The 17,773-nt window shown below is 35.4% G+C and overlaps 1 protein-coding gene across 3 annotated transcripts in view; it reads right to left on the minus strand.

Annotated features, from left to right (window-relative positions):
- The window catches only part of CWC27 (CWC27 spliceosome associated cyclophilin), a 270,125-nt gene that overhangs the window by 159,590 nt on the left and 92,762 nt on the right, over positions 1–17,773 (minus strand). The window lies entirely within an intron of this gene.

A 17,773-nucleotide genomic window follows, 5' to 3' on the forward strand; every position in this document is an offset into this window, starting at 1 on the left:
CTCAGTCTAACAAAAGAGATTAAGAAAGCAAGTTTTTCCATTGTTTCCATGGATACACAGATTTCAAAAGCACAGATTAGTTTTTGTGTTTGGGGCATTGCTTAAATTAAATATATGCTATGAAAGTGAGAAACATAATAGTTTTAAAAAACTAAAAATTACAAAATTCCCGTATCCTAATTCTGGTCACTAAATGCTTGAAACTGAATTGATTATTTTCTTTCATTATAACCTAGTTGAAAAGATAAGGAATAAGTGAGTTAACAAAGACATGCATGCATACATACTTAGAAATTCTATGAGGGACGTTAACAGAGAACCTATCTTACTTTAGTCTAAGTGATCCTGAAAGGTATCTATCAAAAGATAACATTTAATCTGAGAGCTAATGTTCTATGTGCCCTTTATAATCTGCTACACCACTACTTATGAATAGAAAGACTATATCCCTATCTTTAAATATATTGCAATTTAGAAAGGAGAAATCTAAATACACTTGTATATAGTCTTTAAACTTACAATCTTACTCTTTTCATATGAAAGATCACATATATTTTTAATGAAAAGGTTAGAAATCTAATGTAGATTACCCCAGTCTTTGTAAGATCGCTTTCAAATCTTAAAAACTTTTATTCTTTTTCAAAACACACTAAACAACAATGTATCTTAAACAAAATCATAAAGTGTCCATAATATCAGCAGGTGATGTTGCTATTCTGTCTAAGTACCAAGTAAAAATCTCAGAATCAAACATGTTATTTCATAACAAAAATGTGGCTTGGCCAAAATTTCACAGAAATGGAGTACATTTGCCGTGGCAGAAATCCAGTCTTTAGCCAAATGTCTATTTGACAATCCAATTATACAAATGATATTACTTAAATATGAAAAACAAATTAGGTTTCCATTTCTAGTAAGGCAGCATACTGGATAACCTGAAACTCTCTTGTGACGCAACACATAGAAGTGCTGAATAAGAGTACATTTTTAAAAACACCTTTAAAAAAAAGTCCACGTCGAGATGTGTTCACAGCCGAATTTTACCAGATGTACAAAGAGGAGCTGATACCATTCCTTCTGAAAATATTCCAAACAATACAAAAAGAGGGAATCCTTCCTAACTCATTTTACGACACCAATATCATCCTGATACCAAAACCTGGCAGAAACACAACTAAAAAAGAAAATTTCAGGCCAATATCCATGATGAACATTGATGCAAAAATCTTCAAACCGAATGCAACAGCACATCAAAAAGCTTATCCATCACGATCAAGTATGCTTCATCCCGGGGATGCAAGGCTGGTTCAACATACGCAAATTTATAAACATAATCCATCACATAAACAGAACCAAAGACAAAAACCACATGATTATCTCAATAAATGCAGAGAAGGCCTTCAACAAAATTCAACAGCCCTTTATGCTTAAAACTCTCAATAAACTAGGTATTGATGGAATGTATCTCAAAATAATAAAAGCTATTTACAACAAACGCACAGCCAATAACATACTACATGGGCAAAAACTGGAAGCATTCCCTTTGAAATCTGGCACTAGACAAGGGTGCCCTCTCTCACCATTCCTATTCAACATAGTATTGGAAGTTCTAGTGAGAGCAATCATGCAAGAGAAAGAAATAAAGGGTATTCAATTAGGAAACGAGGAAGTCAAATTGTCTTTATTTGCGGATGACATCATTGTACATTTATAAAATCCTATCGTCCCAGCTCAAAATCTCAAGATGATAAGCAACTTCAGCAAAGTCTCAGGATACAAAATCAATGTGTAAATATCACAAGTATTCCTACACACCAATAACAGACAGAGAGCCAAATCATGAGTGAACTCACATTCACAACTGCTACAAAGAGAATAAAATACCTAGGAATGCAACTAACAAAGGACGTGAAGGACCTCTTCAGGGAGAACTACAAACCACTGCTCAAGGAAATAAGAGAGGACACAAACAGATGGAAAAACATTCCATGCTCATGGTTAGGAAGAATCAATATTGTGAAATTGGCCATACTGCCCAAAGTAATTTATATATTCAATGCTGTCCTCATAAAGCTACCATTGACCTTCTTCACAGAACTGGAAAAAAACCACCTTAAATTTCATATGGAACCAAAAAAGAGCCTGCATAGCCAAAACAATCCTAAGCAAAAAGAACAAAACTGGAGGCATTATACTACCTGACTTCAAAATATACTGCAAGGCTCTAGTAATCAAAACAACATGGTAATGGTACCAAAACAGACATATAGACCAATGGAACAGAACAGAGGCCTTGGAAGTAATGCTACACACCTACAACCATCTGATCTTTGACAAACCAGACAAAAATAAGCAATGGGGAAAGGATTCCCGGTTTAATAAATAGTGTTGGGAAAACTGGCTAGCCATGTGCAGAAAGCTGAAACTGAATCCCATACTTACATCTTCTACAAAAATTAACTCCAGATAGATTAAAAATTTAAGGATAAGACCTAACACCATAAAAACCATAGAAGAAAATCCAGGCAATATCATTCAGGACGTAGGCATAGGCAAGAACTTCATGACAAAAACACCAAAAGCAATGGCAACAAAAGTCAAAATTGACAAATGGGATCTAATTAAACTTAAGAACTTCTGCCCAGCAAAAGAAATAATCATTAGAGTGAACCTGAAACCAACAGAATGGGAAAAAATTTTTGGAAGCTACCTATCTGACAAAGGGCTAATATCCAGAATCTACAAAGAACTAAAACAAATTTACAAGAAAAAAACAACCAACCATATCAAAAAGTAGGTGAAGGATATGAACAGACACTTTGCAAAGGAAGACATATATGAGGCCAACAAACATCTGAAAAAATGTTCATTATCACTGGTCATTAGAGAAATGCAAATCAAAAGCACATTGAGATACCATCTCATACCAGTTAGAATGGCGATTATTAAAAAATCTGAAGACAACAGATGCTGGAGAGGATGTGGAGAAATAGGAACACTTTTACACTGTTGTTGGGAGTGTAAATTAGTTCAACCATTGTGGAAAACAGTGTGGTGATTCCTCAAGGACCTAGAAATAGAAATACCATTTGACCCAGCAATCCCATTACTGGGTATATACCCAAAGGATTATAAATCGTTCTATTATAAAGACACATGCACACACATGTTCATTGCAGCACTGTTTACAATAGCAAAGACTTGGAACCAACCCAAATGCCCATCAATGACAGACTGGATAAAAAAAATGTGGCACATATACACCATGGAATACTATGCAGCCATAAAAAGGATGAGTTCATGTCCTTTGCAGGGACATGGATGAATCTGGAAACCATCATTCTCAGCAAACTGAAAACTCACAAGAACAGAAAACCAAACACTGTAACTTCTCAGTCATAAGTGGGTATTGAACAATGAGAACACATGGACACAGGAAGGGGAACATCACATGCTGGAGTCTGCTAGGGGGTGGGGGGCTAGGGGAGGGAGAACAGGGGGTGGAGAGATTGGGGAGGGATAACATAGGAGAAATATCTAAAGTAGGCAAAGGGGGGATGTAGGCAGCAAACCACCATGGCTTGTGTATACCTCTGTAACAATCCTGCAAGATCTGCACATGTACCCCAGAACTTAAAATATAATACAACAAACAAAAACGTATTAACATGCCTGTAAACAACAGAATTAACCTATATATGAATATAGACTTAAATGCAAAAATGAAATTAAATACTGAAATTAAACCTAAAAAAAAAAAAAAAACCTTAAATACATATGTTTAGCTCACTAGAAATCAAGGGAATTATGCATGGTTTGAAAAATGAGGAAGGGGATTGAAAACCAGAGCAATAAGCATTGGGATTATTATTTGAACACTCTGAGTTACCGGCCTCAGTAACCTAGAAATGCAGATTTTAATAATCACAAGGGTAGAACTAGTATTCTTGCACACAAAGCTAGGCATTTCCACTTATTTAAAGGATAGAAATAAACAAATCTACTAATAAACACAGGAAGACCACAAAGAAGCTTGTCTGTCTCAGGTCCAAGCAGGTAAGAAGGCTTATTAATAATAACACTAATTAATAAGCTCAGGTATCTAGGGAGTACTTTTAATTAAAATAATCAGTGATCTGTAGTATTCTATTGCACCTGTTAGAACCAAAGGTTAAGTCCTCTCTGAAGGAAGGTGTCCTCAGGCCATATTTCTCAGAACTCTGAAAAGGTGATAATACAGTTTATTTATCCCCTCCAAATCTCAAGTTGAAATTTAATCCTGTATTGGAGGTAGGGCCTGGGAGGTGTTTGGGTCATGGTGGTGGATCCCTCATGAACAGTGGTGCCATTGTCACTGTAATAAATGAGTTCTCTATTTGTTCCTGTGAGAACTGATAAAGAGAGCCTGGTAGCCTCTCCCTCTCTCGTTTTCTCTCACTGTCTGCTTATTTTCACCTTTCACCATGAGTGGAAACTTCCCGGGGCCCTCATCAGAAGCAGATAATAGCACCATGTTTCTTGTACAGCGTCATAGTTATACAGCCTGTATAACTATGAGCCAAATTAATCTCTTTTCTTTATAAATTATCCAACTTCAGGTATTCCTTTACAGAAACATAAATGGATGAATTCTAAAAATATATTAGCACTCAATAAAATGATTTTGTAATATGTAAGGAAAAAAGGTATTGTAGTAAGAATCAGTGGAACAACAACTAATAGAACCTGACACTCGAACCTTCAGATACTGCAAAAATAAAACGTGTGTTCATTATATAAAGAGAATGAGAGAGAGGGAATAAAAAAACTGAATAAGAGGCCTATAACTAAAATAAGAACAAGGCCGGATGCAGTGGCTCACACCTGTAATCCCAGCACTTTGGGAGGCCGAGACGGACAGATCATGAGGTCAGGAATTGAGACTATCCTGGCTAACATGGTGAAACCCCGTCTCTATTAAAAATACAAAAAATTAGATGGGCGTGGTGGCAGGTACCTGTAATCCCAGCTACTTGGGAGGCTGAGGCAGGAGAATTGCTTGAACCTGGGAGGCAGAGGTTGCAGTGAACCGAGATCCCGCCACTGCACTCCAGCCTGGCGACAGAGGGAGACTCCATCACAAAAACGACAACAACAACAACAACAAAAACCACAAGTTCTAGAAAGTATAAATAGAATAATTAAAGTCAAATTCAGTGAAGAGTTGAATAGCTGACAAAACATAGCTGAAGAGAGAAAATTTGTGGACTAGGAGATATATCTGAAAACACACATAACATAGGATGAAAAACACAAAAATAAGCACAAGTGTGAGAGCTTAAAATACATGGAAGACATAGTGAGAAGGTCTACTACATGTATAAATGGAATTGCAGAAAGAAAAAATTGAAAGACTGAGATTGAGGCAATATATGAATTAATAACATCAAATAATTTTCCAGAATTTATGAAAAACACAAGTCCTCAAATTCAGGAAGATCAATGAATTCTAAGCAGATAAGTAAAAAGAAAATCCTCATGTAGACATATCATAGTAAAAATGCAGAGTATCAAAGAAAAGGTGGTCTGAAACCAACCAGCATAAATTAATTAGAATAAATCATTTAAAATTAAGCTCACGTTTTTCTTTGACAGAGAAAGAAGTAAACAATTCAATTAATTAAAAAGAAACTCACTTTCACTTTCTTTATTAATTATCTACTATTATCTTTCAATAAACTTCCCATTCACAGGCTTCATGTTTTTCTTATGAAATTGTTTATATAGTATCCATCATAAATTTGTTATATTTTCATGCAAATATTTTTTCCAGTCTATTGTCCTTCTTATTGAAATTCAGTTATGTTTTATTACATAAAAATATGTGCTTTAAATTTTTATACAGTGAAAACCTTTTATGCAAAGTTCTTTATCCATTCGAAAGGACATAATAAATATATTTATTTCTGATTTTTAAATCCGTAGCCTAATAGCACTGATGTAGTGCTACAGCATACCTTATTTTAGAGTCCTATATTATAATATATAAGGATTTTTTATATATGGTAGCCTACATTCTGAATATTGCAATGTGTATTCTTCGATTTCATTAGCCTAAGTTTCTACCACTGAGTCAGTGGCATCTGGGAAGCCTACATTTATGCTACAACTAATTACATTTACATTCTTGCCCATTTGTTTTCTGTAACATCTCAGAATAATTCTGTAGATTTAAAAACATTATCAGAACTATAGTGAAACTCTACTAACCTGAAGATTTACAACCAGTAATGTCACATTCTTTTCCTATTAAATCAACTAAAAAGCTTTTATAATATTTTTCCTTCCCACAAATGTAAAACTCAGTTTAAAAACAAAAAAAAAACTTACATGATTTTTGTTACTATTATACTTCCAACTTGTTTAGTGTACAGTCAGACCTCCATATATGTGGGTTCTGCATCTGTGGATTTAACCACTCACAGATTGAAAATATTCAAGAAAAAAAAGTGCATCTGTACTGAACATATAGAGACTTAGACTATTTCCTTGTCATTATTCCCTCAACAATACAATATTACAACTATTTACGCAGTATTTTTTTGCGGGGGGGGGGGGATAGTCTCGCTCTGTTGCCCAGGCTGGATGGAGTGCAGTGGCACGATCTGAGCTCACTGCAACCTTTGCCTCCTGGGTTCAAGCAATTCTTCTGCCTCAGCCTCCTGAGTAGCAGGTACTACACGTACGTGCCACTACAGCCGACTAACTTTTGTATTTTCAGTAGAGACAGGGTTTCACCATATTGGCCAAGCTGGTCCTGAATTCCTGCTCTTTTGATCCGCCCACCTCAGCCTCCCAAAGTGCTGGGATTATAGGCATGAGCCACAGTGCCTGGCACTGTATTAGGTTTTATAAATAATCTATATATAATTTTAGGGATCTGCCAGTGACATCACCCACATCATGCTGGCTGAACAGAGGCCCAAAAACCTGCCCACCCACCTGGCCCACCATTGCTACCATCAGCATTTGAGTAAGCCATCTGCAGGCCCAAGAATCAGCCCACCGAGACCTGCTAACAATGGTGCCAGTGTATACCACCTTAGGACCAAGTAAAGGCATGCTCAGCCCACTGCTACACCAATGAGGCCCAAAAGCTGGCTTACTTAGTGTTCCAGTCTCCCACAAAACTTTACCACAGCCTGCACTACTAACTGCACCCTAAACCACTGATGAAATCACAGACACTATTGACAATGCTTACAGCCAAATAAGTCACACACAGATTACACTACTGTACATACCCAGAATCAAAGCCAAGCACCCTACTCAGCCACCAACATAGTTATATCCACAAGAAAAAGTCCTCCTTATAGAAGTAAATTCAAAAAATTGGAAGTAGTGGCTACTGCATCAGATGTACAGCATCAACATAAGGACACAGGAAACATGAAAAAGAAGGGGAATAGTGCACTTTCAAAAGAACACTGTAATTCTCTAGCAACATATTACAATAAAAAATCAATTTAAAAAATTCCAGAAAAAGAATTAAAAATTTTGATACCAGGCTGGGCACAGTGGCTCACACCTGTAATCAATCCCAGCACTTCAGGAGGCCGAGGCAGGCAGATCACGAGGTCAGGGAATTGAGACCATCCTGGCCAACATGGTGAAGCCCTGTCTCTACTAAAAATAAAAAAAATTAGCTGGGTGTGGTGGCGCGTGCCTATGATCCCAGCTATTTGGGAGGCTGAGGCAGGAGAATCGCTTGAACCAGGGATGAGAAAGTGACAGTGAGCTGAGATCACACCACTGCACTCCAGCCTGGGCGAGAGTGAGACTCCATCTCAAAAACAAACAAACAAACAAACAAACAACTTAATACCAAAGAAGCTCACTGAAATAAAAGAAAATTCAAAAACACAATACGAAGAAATCAGAAAAAGAATTTAGGATATAAATGAGAAATTATATCTATCAAAGAGATAGATATTATAGAAAGAGAATTGAACAAAAATTCTGGGACTGAATAATTCATTCAATGCAATACAAAATACATTCAAAATCATCAACAGCCTGGGAGTGGTGACTCATGCTTGTAATCCCAGCACTTTGGGAGGCTGAGGTGGGCAGATCACCAGGGGTCAGGAGTTCAAGACAAGCCTGGCTAACATGGCAAAACCCTGTCCCTACCAAAAATACAAAATTTGCCAGACATGGTGGTGCATGTCTGTAATCTCAGCTACCCAAGAGGCTGAGGCAGGAGAATTGCTTGAACATGGGATGTCGAGGTTGCAGTGAGCTGAGATTGTGCCACTGCACAACATCCTGGGCGACAGAGCAAGACTCTGTCTAAAAAAGCAAAAACAAAACAAAACAAAATTGGCTGGACACGGTGGCTCACACCTGTAATCTCAGCACTTTGAGAGGCTGAGGAGGGCAGATAACCTGAGGTCAGGAGTTTGAGACCAGCATGGCCAACAGGGTAAAACCTCGTCTTCACTAAAAATACAAAAATTAGCGGGATGTGGTGGCATGCACCTGTAATCCTAGCTACTCAGGAGGCTGAGGCTGAAGAATCACTTAAGCCTGGGAGGCAGGAGTTGCAGTGAGCTGAGATTGCGCCACTGCACTCCTGGGTGACAGAGTGAGATTTCATCTCCAAAAAAAAAAAAAAAAAAAAGCATCAAACAATAGACTAGATCAAGGAGAAGAAAGAATCTCAGAATTTGAAGACAGATCTTTTGAAATAACCCAATCAGAAAAAATATCAAGAAAAAAGAATTTTTAAATGAGCAAAGCCTTTATAACATATGGGACATCATAAATTGACAAATATAAGTGAATTATCACACATATTTACACTCAACCGATTTTCAACAAAGGCACCAAGAACATACACTGGGGAAAGAATACCCTCTTCAAGAAATAGTGCTGGGAAAACATGCACAAGACTAAAACTAGATTCCTGTCTCTAACCATATACAAAGGTAAGCTCCAGACTTAAACATAAGACCTGAAACTATAGAATTACTAAAAACAAAAAAAACCTTGGGAAAGCACTTCAGGACATTGGTATAGGCAAAGATTTTTAGATCTAAGACCTCAAAATCACAGAACAGCTGAAACAAAAATAGACAAATGGGACTATATTAAGCTAAAAGCCTTCTGCAAAGCAAAGGAAATAACAAAGTGAACCAAGAACCTGTTGAATGGGAGAAAATATCTGCACACTACTCATGTGCCAAGTAGCTAATATCCAGAAAATACAACGAATTCAAGCAACCCAACAACAACAACAACAACAACAACAACAACTACAACAACACCCAAATAATCCTATTTAAAAATGAGCAAAGGATAGGAATAGACATTTCTTAAAAGAAGATATACACTATCTTAAGAGAGAAGGGTCTATTGCTATAATACTTTGAATTTTGGTTTAGGAAAGGAACTATTATTCATCACAGAGAAGTCCTATTTATATTTAATATTTTTACTAGAAGGAACGTTGTTTTGTTACTTAATTTGCATTTAAATAATTGAAACACTTCTTGTTTAATTTATTAATACAGTATATTGCATTAATGGACTTCCCTTAATTGATTGACCTTTACTGTCCTTGGATAAATGCTTTCTCTCTTTGGCTATTTTTAAAATAATGCTAATAAGTGAACAAAACAAAACAAAAAGCTTATGCATTCCTTTTGAACCAGGTTCACTGAGTACTTTTAGGTGTGTTGTTGTTTTGAGTTTTCATTTTCTTTTCTTTCTGCTCTACTGCCTTAATATTTTATACTGGGTAGGCATCATTTTCATTAAAAAAAACTGAAGTCATTTGTAAAAAAATTAATGAACTACATTTATTACAGTATCCAACACTGTGACTCAATATGTTGTTGGTGCTAAATAAACATAGGTATACACTAAGGGAGAAAGAGTATAGAATACTAATCTCGGAACCCATCAGAGGGAGGTGTGGGGTTCTGGGAAAAGGAGAAACTTTGTGAGACGACAGGTGTCTAAAATATATATTCTATTTGCTATAAATAGAATAAAAATCACTGAGATAACAGCATTAGACAGAATGATGTCAATCAGGATTTAAAGAGGATGAGGTCATTTTTGTGAAGGCATACTTGGTAACAGATAAGTATTATATAAATTCTTTAAGACTTCCCATTTCCCACAGTGTTCTTGCCTTGTTAAATTTGCTTTACTGACATCAAAACACTTTCAACATTATGTAAAAAAGTGAATATATGGACAAATGATTTTAAATATAGTACATGGTATAGGTTAAATAAGAAAAAAACGAGGTGGAAGTTTTTCTGGCATTCATCTAGACTTTCATCAGCATGGATCAAAATTATATAAAATGGCTTCTAGGACATTGTAAGGTTTACAAAGTGTTTCATAAATGTAGCTGCATATAAGTTATCCTCTTGAATTACTTAAACTTTTCATGTTTAACATTTAGAAACTTTTGGCCCTGCCTCTCTCATCCAGTGCAGGCACAGACATTGAGGTGCCTCCTTCACATGTAAGCCCATTCCACCCAGCTCCTGAACCAGTTATGGACAACAGATGTATCATGAGTATCTATTCTACTCAAGGACAAGGCCTAAAATGAGTCATTTTGTTTGAGGTGCACCTATTCCTCATAATTTGAAACACTCCTCTCTTTTCCACTTCCCTTCTCCTCATAACTTATAATCATCCTTCAGATCTCAGTTTCCATGCTATGTTCTCCACAAAGACTTTTCTGAACTCTCAATATTGACACACAAGCTCCCTATATTTATCCTTACCTTAGGTCTATAATCAAGGTACCTAATGAGGCCTTCCTTATAAAACACAGTATGATGTTGATAATGATATTATTATTATAATGCATCTTTCAAAGTCTAAATCCAGACTCTTTCCTCACTGCATGGGTTGAAGTTCCCAAGTCTCCCAGGAAGTTCTTTGCTTGCTTTTTCAAGACAGAAGAGCCATTAGATAAATGGCGCTCACCTGACCTTGAAAATTACCTTTTCTTACTGCCTTGTCTAACTGACAAGCTTGGACTCTCTTGGTAGAGATGCCTGCCCAAATCAATTGTATTACAACTTTATGGCCTCGGGCCTCTGTGATTTGCTTGCCTGCAAGTCCCTGCCCAAACTAGAGCAAGAGTAATATTTTAACACTGAAGTTTGATCTCATAATTTCCTTACTACAGTGACCCTTAATTCTCAAAGTCCAAACTCCTTAAGACTACAAGTTTCTTCGTGGTCTCAGCTCTGTTTTATTCTCCATCTTTATCTCTTACTTCACTTTTTGCATGCATTCCCCTACATCCTAAAATCCTGTTAGTTTTCAGAATGTATAATATAATCTTTGACACCTATTCCTCATGACCTAAAACACTCTTCTCCACTTCCCTTCTGCTCATAACTCATAATCATTCTTCAACTCTCAGCTTCCATGCCATGTGCTCCACAAAGACTTTTCTGGATTCTCAATACTGATGCACAAACTCCCTTTATTATCCTTAGCATCACACTTACTATATTGTATTTTAGCAGCCTGTTTATTTTCTTGTAATCTCCAGTAGTTCAATAAAACTGTGTCATTTCACTTTTGCAACTCCAATAACTAGCACCAAATCTGGCATAAAATTAGTGTTCAATACTCAATAAGTATATAAAAACAAATTAAATTGTTGGTAGTGCAAATCATTCTGTGAGATGCCCTACAGCTGCAATTTTTTTGTTATTATATCATGGGAGTTTTTTTTAAAAGTACAAAAAAAAATCCGCTTATATTAAGCACTGGGAAAATGTATCATTGATAAATGTATGCACCCTTCTACTCAGCAATTCTATGCATTTATCATAAGGATCCCAAAGTGTTCATGCTCCTGGTCAAGCACAAAAGAAGATGAAGTGGGTGTTCATCACAACATGTTTATAAATATAATAAAAAGAAATAATTATTCAGTTTATCGATATATGTGTACATGCCACTAAATAAAAACAAAGATTTGAAAGGTGGTTTACCAAAATGAAAACAATGGCTAGCTCTGTAGAATGCAATATCATATGACTTAATAATTCTATAAACTATTAAGTAGGGTTATAAAGTTACATTTATTTCTGTTTAAAAAAAAGAAGTTTCGTTTTTGAGAGGAATATTTCAAATAATTTTCCTTGAAAAAATTTGCTAGACATTATGATTCATCATTCTTTCTGTGCTCATTTCTAAAATTAAAAGACATCATGATTCTAAACTTAAATTTATCAAATAAAAATATTTGATAATATTTTTATTATTCAAGACACTCCAGTATTCAAGGCACTTAATGCATCATGTATTTTTTGTAACCAATTTAAGAATCCACTTGTTAAAACATTTTGATTTCTACCACAATCTCATATAAAATCTCAAATATTTTGGAGTGACTATATTAAGTCAAGCATAAAAAGTGTGGCATATTTGAATGCTTATATAACATAGATTTTTTTTTTATTTTTGCAGAATAAATTTTGTCAAAGGGTGTATTCAAATTTGTACTAAGTAAAACATCTATAACTACAAAGACAGCATTGAGACTTTTAAAAAGGTTTCTTAATATTTCCATTGCAATTTTATTATCCAGCATGAGGAATAAATAAATTGGCTGTATGAATTTAATAAAACGGCAAGTCCAAATCAATCAAAACCATTTTGCTCAAATTTGATCTCACTTCTCAAAACTAAACATTTTAGGAACTACACTGATACATGCTTCTGTTCTGGAAATGAGTCAGCCCTTGCATATGGCCACTATGCCACTAAAAGAGTGTTTCTGGAGAATTAATACAAACCTTTTCAGTTTCATTTTTTTGGTTTTTTTTCCCCCCCATACTAAGAGTCATGGGGGCAGGGGATAGGCAGAGGGAAGCAAGGAATCAGTAAGGGGAGAAAAGGTAAGTTTTTGTAATTTTTCCAACTGTAACAACAAAGCTCCTACTTTAAGGGGGAAAAAAACCTCCCAAACCTAGCTTTCTTTCCTCTCTAGCCAACTAGACACATAAAACACATAATATGGTATAAAAGCTTTTTGGATACATAGACACTAAGCCACAGCGGGGGTCATCGTCTGTGTTGCTTGCCTTCTGTAAAAACTCTCACTTATAGTGGCTTAAAGATTTGCTCTACATGAATCTCCACATTCTCTGCTTCTGAAACCCTAACTGGCAGTTAGCTGAAAACAAGCTTCATCCTCAGAGTCACTAGTGACTGGATGCAAGAGCTGACTCATTCCTAGGCCACTGCTGTAGAAAAGGTCAATTTTTCTTTTCCATAAGGCTTCATAGACTTAACCTCTCTGTGGGTTTCCTAGTCTGTTACCACCTGGCAGACAAACAGGAGCAGAAAAGTTGCTTGAACTGTGCTAGACGAACCCTTCAAGAAAATAAGGACAAGATGTGAGCCAGGAAAAGCACTTTGGAAACTGCTTGCACCTAATAAAAACATATTTTTAATTTAGCTAATATGAAATCCAAAGTAGTTCAGCCCAAATGGAAAAGATGCTTTATTTACATTTATGTGGGTTCTTAATTTAGGCTTGATTCATGCTTCATGCCTGAAAACTACCATTTTATAGAACAAGGTGAACAGTTGGCCTTCATATACCCTTACTGCTCTTCATTAAACAAAAATGAGATATGTGGCAAGTTTCAGTATTTGCCCTTAATTTTATGAATAAACCAAAATTTTCTCTTATGAAGTAAATTTATTAAAAAACATAATTGATAAAGTAATTAAATAGAATTTCACGTGGCTTTTTTTTCTTTTTCTCTATTCCAAAAATGTTCCAAGACTTGTTCCAAGTATGTGTACATCCAAATATAGCTTCTCATTGAATCCTCACATCAAATTCTAAAGGGATGTTATTTTTACAGGTGGGGAATTAAAGAGAGGCAATGGTGTGAAAATTTGACAGAGGGAATATGCAAAGATGGTAAGGTAAGAAACAGCAAGGCAATCAGGCAACACTTTAGTTTACCTGAAAGATGCTATACAACAACTAGAATTACAAAAAATAAACCCAAGGGAAACAAAAATTGATATATTTCACCCTCAATACCAAAAAAAAAAAAGTTTGATTGCATATATCAGCTTAAAGACCACTAAAGAATATAGGGTTGGGTTGAAAGTAGTTTCAATGGAATATAGTTTAAGCAGTAATTGCAAAACTTAGCTGATATCAGAATCACCTGAAGACTTGTTAAAACACAGATTGCTGGTTTTTACTCCCAGAGTTTCTGATTCTGTCGGTTTAGGGTGGGGCCTAAGATTTCCATGTATAACAAACACTTTGAGAAAGTAGATGCTGCTTTGGGGACAACACTTTGAGAACCAATAGTACAAAATATATGTTACGTATGTAAGTCTGAGACTTTATTAATACTTTCTTAGCTTTGAAAACAAATTTAGATTAGGAGATGAACAGAATTAGTTACTTCACATTTGATCAAACTTCAATATTTATCATCGGAAACACTAAAAACTTAAGATGCAACTAAAAACTTAAGATGGAAGTAGTTAAGTAAATATAGTTTTGCTGTCAGGTAAATTCAGTAATCAACTCAGGTATTTTCCAGGTGCGAGAGGAACACAGGTGCCCCTTTACAAGCTTAATGTTCCTTCATTGTTGCAGTTAGCAGAGAGTTTTCAGAATGACTTTTCTTATATGTGGGTTGGATGGGGATAGTATATTTTGGGTGCGGAATGTAGAATCCTGGCAACTTCTTAATGAATTTTCAGTATATTGTTATTAGCTTTGTGGCTGGTACCCCACTCTGATTTTATGTTTACTGAAAATCTGTAGCATAATACTAATGTATTTCAAAAGGAAATAAATCTGATATGTGATATGCCAGTATCTAAAGCTAATGTAAAACAACAACAACGACAACAATAACCAGCCCCCCCCCCACCCAACACAACAAAGATGAACAACAGATGGGTTCTGGATGTATCTCTTGAACTTATACTCCCGTTCTTCCTTTGAGGAGCCTTCCTAGCTCTGGGAAAGATGATGTTAGTGTTAGAGATAAGTCCTAATGTCCTGCATTAAAAGCAAAATCCAACTCTCACTATGCTTTGGTACCCTAGGTGGGGTGTGCTATGTCTTCGGTGAACTATGGTTTTGACTTCACATGAGGTCAGGTCTTCTTAAAAAGTGCTGGAATATTATAGCCGATATTACTTTCTCATGTTCCATCAATTTGCAAAACAATTCCTTATAATTCACACTGGAGGTTTGTCCTAATGCCTAACAAGACTTTGGTTGCTAGGACCTCTGACTCACTCTACAAACTTAGACTGACTCTACAAACTTAGACTCACTGCAGTCTTACTACATGGTTCAGATTCTGATTGGCTTTGTTATGCTAGCTGTTAGGAATAAGTTAACAATGAAGCACTGACTGCTTTATTAGGAGATGCCATCAACTCTCAACATTTACTTGAAAAGTGTGTTGATAAAACAGAAACGTGTTCTTGTTAAAGTAAAAATTCACACTGTAGTATCTGTCATAAAACTTTATATCAGTGTACAGTAAAACCAACAATAATAATACCAAAAGCAAGCATCAGTTATATCCTCCTATTTCTAAGCCCTGCATGGAAAGGTCATAAGCTTGAAACCAGAATATGGGTTCAAGTTCTGGCTCAACTCGCACTAGCTGTGTGACATTGGAAAAATTTATACAAAATTTCCTGAGGCTGCTTCCTCATATATGAAAAAGTGGAATAGCTACAATGGTGTTAGGAGTTCGAACAAATCTTACTTCTTTCTAATATTTTTAAAACTAAACCAAATTGCTTCCCTTTTTGCTAGGAGCTGCTAAATTATATATATATATCCATAATCCTTAGGTGTGTGAAATGTTTATACATATTTAAGTAGAAAATGTCAAAGCAAAAGTGTCATACATTTTTCCTACATTCCTCCTCTGACCTTGTAGTGATCAAAGGGGTGGGCTCTAATCTACAGAATAGTTTATCCAATGAGAACAGAATATATACTCTTCTCAAGTGCATATGAAACAGTCTCAAGACTGACTATATGCAAACACATAAAATGAGCTTCATATACTTGAAGGACTGAAATCATATCAAGTACATTCTCTAACTACATGGAATAAAATTAGAAGTCAATAACAGAGAAATTTTGGAAATTCACAAATATGGGGAAATTAACAACATATTCCTGATCAACCAATGGATCAAAGAAAAACTCACAGGGAAATCAAGGTACTCTGAGTTGAATGAAATGACAGCCCAGCATACCAAAACTTATGGGATGCAGCTAAAACATACTTAGAGGGAAATTTATACCTGTAAGTAAATGCCTGTATTCAAACAGAAGGACTTTAAATCAATAACATAACCTTCTACTCTAAGAAGCTAGAGAAGTACAGTGTACTGCTTTATCACATCTTAAGCCTTAGGTAAAACATAAGTCATCAATATAATTACTCTTACACCCTAGTACTTTTCTGGTATTTTTTTCCTGCTAAGTACTATATACTACATTTAGAAAAGAATCAATCTCTCTTGTCAATTACCAATTGGAAATTGTACGTCTGGGAGTCCTACAAGTTAATGTGATGATTTGGAGAGAAAATCACCAGCTTTGGTTTCTGAATCACACATTCAAATCATATCAGCAAAGTAGGTGTACACATATAATCTAACTGGAGTCTCAGAGAGTGGGCAGCTCATGGGCTTATCATCTGTTTTAAAAATATGAAAACCAAGGCTCTAATTAAAAAACCTCCTTGACAGACAGGGTCTCAAGTTCCAGTGACATGTAAAATCTCTGTTATGTACATTTGTAATTATTTAAACTAAGGCTTTCTAAAATGTTTAGAACCCAGAATAAGTTATTTGGTTATAATAATTTAAAATGTTAGAACTCAGAATAAGTTATTTGGTTATAATAACTTATTCTGAGTTCTAACATTTTAAATCCAGATTCATTTTCTTGTAAGGCACAACATATGACAGATGTGGCTGGAAGACTTCAAAATAAGCAGAGCCATTAAAAGATGATTCAAGATGTACTGTTATTTTAACATTAATATTTCAAGAAGATAATGTTTATATATATGACTAGACAGATTCATCATATCCTGAAAAATATGTCCAACATGACTCTTCTTTGCTCATTTGTTGGCTGTTAGGGCCCAGAATAATTAGCAATAATGTATAGCTTTATGAATAAAATCTTTAACATTATAAGATAAAAATATTGAGAGATTTAGTCCTTAAAACAAAATTACACCACCTTCCTTCTAAAAACAAGGCAGGCAAATTTACTTTCAAGTTTATCTCAATAAAAAAATTAACCAATGATCCAATCATTTAAATTCCCTTATTTGATGTCACCATTTCTAGTCACATCTATTCGCAAAGTCCTGTTTATATCATATCAATCTATATAAAGTAGGCAAAATTATGTCAGATCCCAGGCTATATCATAAATATCCTTTCTTTCTCTTTATCTATTTATATCACAACACTTAAAGGTGAGTAGAACTATCTCCTACCATAGAACTTTGAAATAATTCTTCCAAAACGAAATACACAATTATTAGAAAAAGACTGAGAAGTGGGCCATTTGGGCTCATTGCACTAGCTGTTCGTATGACTTTGATGAAATCACAGTTTCTGAGGTTATTCCCTGAATATTTAACAACCAGGGCCACATCCTGTCTCACTGTAAATGTTAATGTAGTCTACTCAGCCAAACAAAGTA

Source organism: Sapajus apella, unplaced genomic scaffold, assembly GCF_009761245.1.
Source record: "Sapajus apella isolate SASKATOON/1434 unplaced genomic scaffold, GSC_monkey_1.0 scaffold1, whole genome shotgun sequence".
Lineage (NCBI taxonomy): Eukaryota > Metazoa > Chordata > Mammalia > Primates > Cebidae > Sapajus > Sapajus apella.